The sequence below is a fragment of the Rhagoletis zephyria genome, unplaced genomic scaffold, assembly GCF_001687245.7.
Source record: "Rhagoletis zephyria isolate East Lansing unplaced genomic scaffold, Rhagoletis_zephyria_1.1 Rzeph_scaffold_00688, whole genome shotgun sequence".
NCBI classification, from domain to species: domain Eukaryota; kingdom Metazoa; phylum Arthropoda; class Insecta; order Diptera; family Tephritidae; genus Rhagoletis; species Rhagoletis zephyria.
Window position 1 is genome coordinate 166,726 of NW_016157772.1, and position 12,732 is coordinate 179,457.

At 36.8% G+C, this 12,732-nt stretch overlaps 1 long non-coding RNA gene across 1 annotated transcript; it reads right to left on the reverse strand.

The window, feature by feature from the left end:
• On the reverse strand, positions 1 to 9,707 carry LOC108361038 (uncharacterized). Its single transcript, XR_001847229.1, has 3 exons — positions 9,272 to 9,707; positions 3,907 to 3,909; positions 1 to 13 (listed from the first exon to the last, which is right to left on the reverse strand). It is a non-coding gene; the product is annotated as an uncharacterized LOC108361038 (long non-coding RNA).
• Positions 9,708 to 12,732: the final 3,025 nt, after the last annotated feature.

The window sequence follows — 12,732 nt, forward strand, 5'->3', positions numbered from 1 at the left end:
TATTCTTCCAAAACTGCTTTCCATCGCTTCCTTTTGGAATTGGAATTTTTGCTGGATAAGGCGTATGTTAGTGGCTGGTGATCTGCAAAGGTTTTTACTTTCGCTGTACCGTAAAGGTAGTTTCGGAGGCATTTAAGAGCCCAAACTATGGCGAGCATCTCCCTTTCGTTGGTGGCATACGCTTCCTCTGTCTTGTTAAGGGTTCTAGAAATGAATATTATTGGTCGGTTTTCTTGCGTTAATACTGCACCTATCGCGTACTTTGATGCGTCGGTCGTGAGGTGGAATTCCTTGTCATAGTCAGGATATGATAGCATTACATCTTCTGTCAGTAGGGAATTTTTTACTTTTTGGAATGCTTCGACAGCTTCCTTGGAAAGACAAATGGATTTCCTGCTGGAGAGGTTTTTGGACACATGACCTTCTTCCCCCCTTAAAAGGGATGTCAGAGTTTCGCTATTTTGGCATAATCTTTTATGAAACGGCGATAGAATCCTAACAGACCTAAAATGACCTGATGTCTTTCAATGTTTTTGGATAAGGAAAGTTTTTGATTGCTTCGACTTTCGCTGGATTGGTTCGTATTCCATTTTTGGATACAATGAAACCAAGGAATTCGGCTTCTGTTTTTAAGAATTCAAATTTGTCGATTTGCAACTTCATGTTTGCGCCCTGTAGAGTTTGAAAAATGATTTCGAGATTTTTAAAATGGGATTCGGCGTCTTCACTAAATACAATTATGTCGTCGATATATACGTAGCATATTTTGCCTATATGCTCACGCAGAATATCGTCGAGCGCACGCTGAAAAATTTATGGTGCGTTTTTAAGGCCAAATGGCAGTCTCACGAATTTGTATTCAGTATAGGATACCGATCGGAGATGGTGACGGTATTTAGTTTCCGATAATCAATGACGAGGCGATATTTCTTTTCGCCTGTACTATCCATACCGGTGAGTTATAAGGGGACCGTGAAGGTCGGATTATGCCGTTGTCAAGAAGGTGCTTTATTTGTTTTTCAACTTCGTCTTTAAGGGAAATTGGATAAGGGTAATATGCCGACTATACTGGCCTGTCGGTTGTGGTTCTGATTTCACCACAACAGTGGTGAATGTAAGCTTTTCGTCCGGTTCAGCGAATAAAGTCGCATATTGTTTTACTAACTTCTCGATTTGAATTTTGTCTTGCTCCAAAATATGCTCTGTTCTGATACCTATGGCATTTACAGAATTTGAAGGTTGCTGTTTAATTTTGATTTTATAGTTATTGCGGATAAGCATATAATTTTCCTTTGCATGAATTATGGCGGATAGTTCTCTAAGGCTATCGTTCCCTAATATTCCATCAAATGGTTTAAGAGATGGTAATAAAAAGAATTTAAGATTGATATCCTTTTGTTTAAATAAATTGACCATTGTGTGGTGAGTTATTTTAACGTGCCAGCTATTGAGTTTGCATAGAAAATTTTCTCATTAGGTCTGGGTTTCTGTACATGTTTCGGTTGTATGTAGATTCTGTTCGAGCTAGTATCTACGAGGAATTTGAGTAATACACCACCGTTCGGCATTCGAAATAGGGAAGTGATGAATTCGTTAACCTAAAAAATGTATATCTGTAAAGTCTTCGAAGTCGTTAGCCGATACGTTATTTGCCATATCTGACTCATTTAAATATTCATCTAGTGTTTGTTCGTAATTGTCGTCCTCGGAATTTTGTTAGCTTTTCGTTATTAGTCTGTCCGCCTATTGGTCTTTTCCCTGCGTATCCCCGGGCAAAGGGTCTATCCGCGTAGTTAACCTTTGCCGCTTTTAGGCTTTGGTCAACTTCCATAGGTTGCGGTGGTTTGGAGGCGATTGGTCTGGGTGGTAGTTGTTGGGTGTAACTGTTTCCGTATCGGGGTTGGTTATTTGGTTGAGGGTTTCCATTATTAAGTGGTCTTTGTAATGGGTAATTGTGGTGGATGGGGTATTTGGGGATAAAAAGGATATTGATAATTTGTCAATAAGTTTGGATTGTAAGTTTTGGCCATTTGAGAAAGATTTGGTGCTGGGAAGGATGGATGGGGTAAATGGGTATAAGGAGTTTGCATGTTGGGGTATATGTTACGGGAAATTATATGTATGTATGTATATAAGTTAGCACCATAGGAATTCTATCCAAATACAATAAAAGAACGCTACGCCTCAGCGTTGCGTAAGTGCATTCGACGTTTAATAAGAACGCTGTGTAGCCAAAAGTAGTCAACACAAATTACAATACTGCAGACTCAGCGTTGCATAAGCGCATTCACTATTTTAACCGAGTAAAATTAGTTCACACAGTTAAGCAGTTTTCTGCTAATCCAACAACAACGACTTCGCATTCTGCCAGCACTAACTTTAAGCGGAAGTCGCGCCGACGTAATGTGAATCAGTTGTCACATCGTTAGCATTAAGCATAGCTTACCTTTATATGTATTTAATTAAGAATGAGTAAATAATAAAACAACAACTTTATTGTAGTATTGTATATAGCAAGTAAGTGAAAAATTTTATAAAAAGGCAAAGTAAAAAAACTCTGTAAGTTCATTTGACCATCCGACGCATTGTGTTTCAATTCGGTGGCTCGAGGCGATAAGTGGCGCCCGAGTGCGGCATAGTGAAAAAAGTGCACTGAATATTATTAGGGAAGATCCTTAATTTATTATTATTTATCGGATCAAAAAAGTTAAAAACCACAAGGAAGCAGCGAACTTTAAAAATAAAGGACGTATTCCCAAAAAAGTGCATTAAAAAAACACTACCCGGTCGACAATAAACTACCCGGTGAAAAAACTTTTTAAGTACAAACCAAAAACGTAATCTGCGGGTAAAACGAAAATCGTTAAAAAAAAAAACAAAAAACAACAACGTAAATTTTAATCGCAAATTATCCGGTTAAAACCTGCGTATAAAACCAGCTCGAAGGACAGCAGCTGCTGACACGACGAGCTAATAAGCATCGGCCATCGATCAACGGACGTTGAGGAACAGTGACGTCACCCGCCCCTGAGTAAGGACGTAAAACCCTAAAACGGAATAAGCGGAGCGCCCGAAGGATTCCAAGGATGCAAGCAGTGAACTTCATTTTATCGTAAGACTTAGATTCTTAAGCTATTTACTCGTATCAAACAATTTTGCCTATTATTCTGCTTAGCTTCATTAAAGATAATTAAAGCATTTCTAAATTAAAGATATTGTGAAATTTTGGACGTGAAAAATCTCTAGCGGAATATATTTTAATTAAAATAATTAAAGTGAAAATATTGTGAAATTTGGGACGTAAAAATCTTTAGCAGAATATATTTTAATTAAAATAATTAAAGTGAAAATATTGTGAAATTTGGGACGTAAAAATCTTTAGCAGAATATATTTTAATTAAAATAATTAAAGTGAAAATATTGTGAAATTTTGGACGTAAAAAATCTTTAGCAGACTATATTTTAATTAAAGTAGTTAAAGTGAAAATATTGTGAAATTTTTGACGTAAAAAATCTTTAACAGGATATATTTTAGGTTTTAACTCAAAAAATGGAACAGATGCAAGAGGCCATAACCTAGCTCACAGGTGCTATAAATGCACAGATAAAGCAAATAAGAGGAATGAACAATAGGATAAGCCAACTAGAAGCCAGGGTTAGTGCGCACAATGAAAATAGTATTCCGGAAGCTCCTACCCGTTTAACGGAGGCGGACCTAAAAGAAATAAGCAAGCTTCCAGATAGTGTAAAAAACCTGCAAACATTTGAGGGTGATCCTGTACAGTACATGTCTTGGATTCACAGCGTTGAATCTATATTGCAGAACTATGAGATAGTTAAAAATAGGCCAATATACAGGGCTATCTTGCGTCATATAAGACAAAAAGTCAGGGGGCCTGCGGATACTGCCTTAATTTCTTATAATACATTCGATGACGACTGGGGAAAAATCAAAACTTGTTTATCTTTGCATTATGCAGACAAACGAGATTTGAGAAACCTGGAACACGAATTAGGCTCCTTATCCCAAAGGAACTACAGCATAGAACAATTCTATGCAAGGATCAATCACCAGTTGTCCTTAATAATTAATAAAATAAAAGGCCAGGACTATCTGTTGAAACGAGTTCTGCATTAGTAGAAACCTATAGAAATAGGGCCTTGGACGTTTAAATAAGAGGACTTACGGGTGAAGTATCCAGGATGCTAGTCATCCAAAGACCGCAGAACCTACCTGCGGCGCACGCCTCGTGTCTGGAAATTCACAACCTTAACTTAAGGAATTATTCAATTTTCCCAAAAAGTCTGGGAACTTCAAACCAAGTGCAGAGCACAAAGTACCAGTCAAAGCAAAGGCAACCACAGACATCGAGAGAACTCAATTCTAGGGAAAAGAATCAGATTTATAATAAAAGTAACCAATCGCAAGACGTGCCTCCACCTAGGCCAACTCAGCCCAAACCTCCAAGGCCGATGGATGTGGGTCCATCACTCCACTCGCGGAAGGTCAATTATATAAACAGGCCGAGTGACCCTGTAGCAAGACCCTCCAACGAGCAGAAGCTTTTCAAAATAGGAACGGATAGTGATGACACCGATGAAGACCAGGAAAATGAGGATTCAAATTTTATGGACGAAGCCTCTCTAGCGTTCCTTATATAGAACTTTACACCAAAAGGGGAAAAGTCCTTCAATTTCTAATAGATACCGGAGCTTACAAAAATTTTGGATCTGAAGAAATTGCTAAAAATTCCAAAAAGATTAATGAGCCCTTTAAAGTGCAGTCCGCCGGGGGAAAAATAGAAATTAAATAGCCATAAAATTCAAGGCAAATTTTTTAAAAGTATAGGAATTGAAACACAATTTGACTTCTTTGTACTCTCTAATTTAAAATCCTTCGATGGCATTATCGGCGACGATACTCTTAGGGAGTTGGAAGCCATAACTGATAGAAACGCGACATTCTGCGCGTAGGTGATGCTAAAATTAAGCTTAAAGCAAAAATATCTAAGGAATTGAGTAATATCCGAAGTACATCAAATAGTGATAACGAAATTCTAGAAATTTTAGGACAATATTCTGGCATTTTTGGACCAGTATCGGACAAAGATATCGTTACCACTAAGTTTCGCGCCGAGATTAGAACAAATACGGACGAACCAATTTATACGAAATCTTACCCGTATCCTACAAACCTCAGAGCTGAGGTAGACAGCCAAATAACAGAACTGCTAGAAAACGGAATAATAAGCCCGTCGAAAAGCCCCTACAACTCACCTTTGTGGATAGTGCCAAAAAAGGCCGGACCATCTGGGGAAAAACGATATACAGTTGTTATTGACTTCAAACGGCTAAATTCTGTAACTATTCCCGATGCCTACCCTATTCCCGATATCAATAACACGCTATCTAGTCTAGGCGAGAGTAAGTATTGCACCACTCTCGACCTTACGTCCGGATTTCACCAAATCAGGATGAAGCAAAAGGACATTGAGAAAACCGCGTTCTCGACAGCCAATGGCAAGTACGAGTTTACGAGACTGCCGTTTGGTTTGGAAAATGCTCCTTCCATCTTCCAAAGGATGATCAATGACATCCTCAAACCGCTGCTTGGGAAATCGTGCTACGTTTATATTGACGATATCATAATAATAGGTAGGTATAGGGAAGAATATTTGAAGAATTTGGAGGATGTATTTTCACTCCTGCAGAAGGCGGGATTAAAGGTTAATCTTGAATAATCAAAATTTCTTAAAAAAGAGAGTTGACTTAGAATATTCCAACCTTTTTACATCACAGAAAAAGCAATATGGTGTCATCGGAAATTGTATATTAATAGACGAAACCACAATTTGTAAAAAAACCCAGCTTCAAAAATTAGAAAAGACACATTGCAACACAAATTATGAACGGAGAAAGGGCAACGTGCGATTACCAATACGAAAATAAGGCCATAGTCGAATTAATCACAGAAAGAACACTTTTTGTTTCGAATTTTATGGGAAACCTTAGTTACGATACAAAACTCCTCAAACTGAATGGTACCTTCATTATAAATTTCTTTAACGAAACTGTAAGTCTAAACGGTGCTACTTACACAAACTGGCAAACTAGCTCTTACCAAGTCTTGCCTCCAATACTGCAAAACAACCTAACTGAGAACGAAATTAAATTAGATCTGAATTACCTGCACCAACTACATTTAACCAATGTGAAAATATTAGAACACATGTCGTCAGGAAATAGCATTTCAATTGGTTCAAGCCTTGCAGCCATTCTTATTGAAATAATTCTATCAATCGCCCTGTATACCATCCTCAGGCCAAAAATCATTTTTCATTCCGCCAATAATAGATTATCCACAAATTGCAGTAAAACAATAAAATCTTATCAGCGAGACGCTGATGCTTAAGAAGGGGGGAGTTAGCACCATAGGAATTCTATCCAAATACAATAACAAGAACGCTACGCCTCAGCGTTGCGTAAGTGCATTCGACGTTTAATAAGAACGCTGTGTAGCCAAAAGTAGTCAACACAAATAACAATACTGCAGACTCAGTGTTGCATAAGCGCATTCAATATTTTAACCGATTGAAATTAGTTCACACAGTTAAGCAGTTTTCTGCTAATCCAACAACAACAATGACTTCGCATTCCGCCAGCACTAACTTTAAGCGGGAGTCGTTCCGACGTAATGTGAATCCGTTGTCGCCAACCAGATTTGCCTCAAATTACATCGTTAGCATTAAGCATAGCTTACCTTTTTCTATGTATTTAATTAAGAATGAGTAAATAATAAAACAACAACTTTATTGTAGTATTGTATATAGCAAGTAAGTGAAAAATTGTATAAAAAGGCAAGGTAAATAAACTATGTACGTTAATTTGACCATCCGACGCGTTGTGTTTCAATTCGGTGGCTCGAGGCGGTAAGTTATATGTGTGTATCCATATGCATGTGCTTATATAAGTGCATAGTTATCTACAGAACAGTAGCGCATAATGAGACAAAATTTTGCAGCAATAATCAAATAATAGCTACCCAGAGAAAAACACGATTACCACAGAAACGAAAGTGGAAACGAGCTAGGCGATGGGAATCGCTTACCCTTTCGCTTCAAGAAGTATTTTAACATGGGCATGTCATTGGCGGTAAGCCCTTACCCACAGCATTATATTCAAACGAAGGGAGAACGCATGGATAAAGAGAATCCAGAGAAGCGAACAAAGAATGCCTTACAGAGAAACTAATGTAGAATGCCTAGATAAGTACATACTTATCTATGTATATTAAATTGAAATCAGAAAATGCCTTAAAAGATTCAAATAAATTAAAATATTTATAAATCAGTTTTTATACATACACTAGCAGACCCGGCGAACTTCGTCCCGCCCAAAATTATTTTTTTTTAGTGAAATATTTTGGTAGAACCATTTTCACCAACAATTCACATTCACGATTTCCAGTGATACATTTATCTGCTAATACATATTACGGTTTGGTGGTTGTCAGAAGGCATATTTTCATTGTTGTCCTTAATAACCTAACGAAAGTGTATGTTCGTGAAGAAGTTCTTGGAATTCTCCAATGATCTGGCGTTTCACAGAACGGTTAGTCGCAAAATGAAATAAATTTGAAGAACTTTTTCCCATTCATCATTCCCATCTGTCCTTAGAAACTATATGGTATAGTTGGTGGCAATTTAAAAATTGGTGAGTATCGTTGTTCCACACACACTTATTTCAGTCGAAATACCTTAAAGCTCTTATCAAGGAGCGCAACGGTTCTGATGGTAGACATAATGCTGGTCATTTGAGATTGGCCCCTGGACAACTCAATCCTATAAATTCCAAATGAAGCACGCAAATCACGTTCATTGGGCCAATCGCAACACACGGGAGCTCGGCATACTCGGTGGTACAGCACGTCGATGTAATCGGACATTCTCACTTGACGCTTTTTAGTAACAACTCGACCCCAGCGTCATCCGGCGGCTGTTTTTTGCAATATTATTTCCCTTACCGTTACCATTACATAAGTATCTCGAATATAAGCCAGATCGGATCATAGCTAAGATTTTAACAATAACACGACTCCAGCGCCATCTGGTAGGTCAAACTGGGAATCTGAACAACTACGAAGAGACCTTACTCACACAAAAAAAAATCGTTAAAATCGATTCACTCGCAAACACACGAACGAAGTATTATATGTATATACACCTTCAGTACATTTGGGAAGACGCCGCGCCCCTTCTTAAATATCCCCACTGCGGTTGTGATTGCGACTCGAACAACCCCATATGCAGTATGAAAAACTCGATTTATATGAGAGGTGCCACGCCTGTTTTCCAATAACATCAATTGTTTCATGAGTATGCGTTTAATTTCGTATGGGAGGTGCCACGCCCCCTCTTTCAATAGCTCCAGTTTTTCTCCGTGATTGATTTCATATATATCCCTACCAAGATCCAGTACTCTACCATGAACACTTCTAGAGATATGCCGTATGAAAAATTTGGTTTTTATAGTAGGTGCCACGCCTTCTTCACTTAGCGCCATGAAATTCACTTTACGACCTGTTCCCCGCGCTCATTTTCTAAATTGATTTTATATATCTCCATACCAAGTTCCACTACCCTACTATGAACGCTTTCAGAGATATGCGGCATGAAATATTCGGTTTTCCAATAACATCCATTTTTTCCATGAGTATGCGATTGATTTCATATATTTCCAAATATACACACAAAATTTCATACAAATCGGTCAAGCCGTTTCGGAGGAGTTGACCCCAAACACCGTGACATAAGATTTTATTCGAATGGTGGGAACCCTATGCAATTTTTTTTCTGTTTTAAGTGTTTTCATACATTCGCAGTGGAATAGCATTACTACTCATTAAAATTAATTTTTTTGATAATTCAGATATATGGCAACACCGGTTTTTCAATTTTTTTCTTTACAAACCTTCTACAGACAAAGAGAAACAAATTGAAATAAAAACGAAACAAATCCGTTGAGCCGTTCTTCAGTTATGCGATAAAAAACGAACAGCAATTTATTAAATATTATGTAACCGGGCTAGTCTGATCTATGTTTTTAGTGCGAATAAAACTACATTATTCCACTTTCTGGCCCAACGTTTCGCTAAAACAGATATAAGAAAACAAAAAAGCAGTACAGCATTATCACAACACATCATAACAAGTGGACATACAGCTGATTTCGCAAACACAAAGATTATCGACAAAGAAAGAAGGGAGTCAACCCGATATACACTAGAAAGCCTTAGGATAATGCAAAGAGGGGAAAAGACAATGAACAGAAAAGAAGATACGGACAACATTGCGGCCGCTTACATTTCTCGTTTATGATTACAAATAAAAATGTTTATTATTTTAGTATTGACAAAGCTACCACAAAAGATGGTACAGATGCGCTGTATTTAGGTGTTAATCAAAGTTCTTAAACATTGTGAGTTTTTTGTCCTCAAATTGTTGTTTATAATTTTTAATTCCATATATGTATATGTATGTTTGTATGCTATATTCATTAATTTTTAATTACAATGTGCCTTTGTAATTTTGGTTTGTGGCAGATTTAATAAAGCTGGATTGCCCCTGAAGATGCTAAAAATGTTTTAGCGAAACGTTGGGCCAGAAAGTGGAATAATTTAGTTTTATTCGCACTAAAAACATAGATCAGACTAGCCTGGTAACATAATATTTAATAAATTACGAACTGATCGGACAATAAAACATAGAACAGCAATTTATTTTTATATGTAAAGATTTTTGTCGAGTGGCGGCAAACCTCTTAAAATTTTTTTATTAAATTTGTTAATGCATTCTCAGTAATGTACATTATTGCGGCTTATGTAAATTAAAACTTTTTTTTTGATATTTGAAATATGTGGCAACACCGGTTTTACAATTGTTTCTTTACATTCATTTTACAGAGAGAAAGACACAAAATGAAATAAAAGCGGAGCAAATCCATTGAGCCGTTCTTGAGTTATGCGTTAACACACGAAAGCAATCCATGTTTACATATAAATTTTTTTCGAATGGTGACAACCCTACTGAAATTTTTTTCTGAATAAATTTTCTTATACATTCTCAGTGAAATAGCATTATTGCGGCTCATTTATAATTAATTTTTTTTTCCGATATTGCAGATATCTGGCAACATAATTTTTTCCAATTTTCTCCTTACAAACCTTCTACAAACAGAAAGACACAAAATGAAATAAAAACGAAGCAAATCCGTTGAGCCGTTCTTGAGTGATGCGATAACACAAAAGCAATCCATTTTTAAATATAAACTTTTTTTTCGAATGGTGGTAACCCTATCCAAATTTTTTTTCGAATTAATTTTGTTATGCGTTCTCAGTGAAATGGCATTATTGCGGCTTATTAGTAATAATTTTTTTCTGATATTGCAAATGTCTGGCAACCCCATTTTACCAGTTTTCTCTTTACAAACCTTCTACAGATAGAAAGACACAAAATGAAAGAAAAGCGAAGCAAATCCGTTGAGCCGTTCTTGAGTGATGCGATAACACACGAACAGCAATCCATTTTTATATATAAAGATATGTATGTATTTAGATTTTACTTAAAAATCGGTATGTACATACATCAGTGGTGCACAGCGTTGGCAGAGCTCCCAATACAAGCGCAATATTTTTTTATCTGTATTTGTGTACTCAGCAAAACAGCTCGCGCATGTGATGCTTACAGCATGAAGTACAAACGCAAACTGACCGGCTGCTAGCGGCGCATAAGTTCGGTAGCTGCGCACACACGACTTGAATGTGAAAGCCGAGTAGCTCCCGGAGACTCCCGGTGTGCACCACTGACATACATGCATATTTAGTTAAGCTTAAAATTGTACTTCCTCACTCTTGTACTTCACTTACATAAGTGGGAAGACTTTTCAACTACTTCTACCACGGACGGCAATGCATATATGTATACGTGCAATTATAGCGTAATTCCTTATAAAAGCGAAAAAACATCTTCCATACAACGCTCTAAAAAGGTTTCAGGATGAGCTGTTGTGAGTGATCGCGAATGGAGCTCCCGCATCGTTTATCTCATTCATGTAGGTGCGCACCAAAAACTCTTACAAAATAAAATTTTATGAAGAACGTACGTATCTACGAAACATCTGGTATTTAGGGAAATCCCAACTAAACCACACAACTCCGCACTTAGCGAAATGCAGTTTGAAGAAAAATTCACTACCTGCTACAACTCTAAAATGAACGAAATCATGTGCTCTATTTCCGTAAATATTTCTAAAGCATACTAATTATTAGTGGAAAATAAACAAAAGGTAGGTAGAAAGCTGCTGCAATATTGTATCTACATACATACTTCAGGCTAAAAGGGTCACAAGTAAATGTTTTCTTCTTTACAAAGTCGTAGTGAAACCAACGCTCCCAGCGAAAAATCGGTAATCGCTTTTAGTGGTAAGGTGTTCTAGAAGGCATAGCGTTATAATGCCTTCGAGTTTTTTCGCTTCTTATAGGCATTGCCGGGAATGCAAAGTAGAATGTCCTAAAATGTTTTTGTTTTAATTCGCTTCTCTGCTTTATTTAGGGGAACGCAAAGTAGAATTTCCTACACTATTTAATTTGTTTCGCTTCTTTGCTTCATTTCAGGGAGTGCAAAGTAGAATGGTGCAACGTACTCTGCTGAAAAATAGAATGAATATCCAAAATTTCTTTTTCTACCGTTACTTTCTGTGGAAATTTGACTCGCATTAAAATCATGTTTTGCTTTGTTCAATTTGCAATTTGCAGCGAAATTGAAGTCAGTCAATGAAGTGGTAATTGCCTATTGCAACGCATTTCTTTTTCGAATCGTATTACAGAGCAGCTTCTTAGATTTTTTGTTTGGAAAATATAAATCGTGTGCTGGGAATGCCGCATTATACTAAAGCCAACCTTTCGACATAAGCTACTATTCCATATGAACACAGTATACATATAAAAATGAAGCAAATTATTACATCGCGTTATTTTATCTATTTATTTTCTTCAATTTATAATTTTGAGAAGTGGAGAATATAAAAACTTAATTTAGTGAGTATTGTAGAAAGTGTATTGCTAATACAACCTAACTAACTTCGACATCTCACACTCATTCCGATAAAATTTTCTCCAGTATTCCAGGACATTTGTGTTGAACGGTTCCATTTCTTTTACACAGGGATTATCCAACTTTTATTTGATATCAGGTTTTACGATTGGTCTCGTTGCACTTTGCGATTTCGCCAATGACCTTACGTGAAACGTTGCTTGGAAGTTCATTGTCCTGTGTTATATGTGGTACAACTCCAGAAGTGCAATCATTCTCATATTTTAAATTTTCTGGATCATTTCGTAGGTCTTTATTAAGTCATCCTGTAAAAGAGTAAATATTTCTAAAGCATACTAATTATTAGTGGAAAATAAACAAAAGGTAGGTAGAAAGCTGCTGCAATATTGTATCTACATACATACTTCAGGCTAAAAGGCTCACAAGTAAATTTTTTTCGTCTTTGCAAGGTCGTAATAAAACCAACGATTAGCTATTATTTGATTATTGCTGCAAAATTTTTGCTAATTCTGTGCTACTGCTCAGTAATAACTATGCACTTATATAAGTACATGCATATAGATACTGTAGTATGCGATAGCTCCTTACGATCAGAAAAACGCAATGTTGTAGTTCGTCACAG